Source organism: Gadus chalcogrammus, chromosome 14 (assembly GCF_026213295.1).
Source record: "Gadus chalcogrammus isolate NIFS_2021 chromosome 14, NIFS_Gcha_1.0, whole genome shotgun sequence".
In the NCBI taxonomy this organism is placed as follows: Eukaryota; Metazoa; Chordata; class Actinopteri; order Gadiformes; family Gadidae; genus Gadus; species Gadus chalcogrammus.
In genome coordinates, this window is record NC_079425.1 from 20501914 (window position 1) to 20502356 (window position 443).

Consider the following 443-nt stretch of genomic DNA (forward strand, 5'->3'; position numbering starts at 1 on the left):
CAACAATTCTGATTCAACGTCCTCTTTCCTCCCTCCTTTCCTTACGTCACTCTTCCCCACACACACACATGGAATGATTCATGGGCACACACATAGACTCTCTCTCCGTCTCTCCCTGGCTTCCATACACACCCAGGACCGGGCCAAGGTGACCGTGCTGTTTGAAGGTAGTGGAGGAATGCTATCATGTAGGATAAACCCCATCACTGCTGTCTGGCTACATGTTGTGTTCACCTCCAACCCTCAGGGTACCTGTGGTTAACCTTAAGGTCTGACGATGAGGAAGAATGTATTATTGCTGCAATAAAAGTGATATTATTTCAATAGTCACATGGGAATGCACATATATGTCACTCGCAATATATGCTTTTAAAAATTTTAAGTACACAAATAACTGTATTATTACGGTGCTCCTGAAATAATGGATTGTAATCATAAAATGT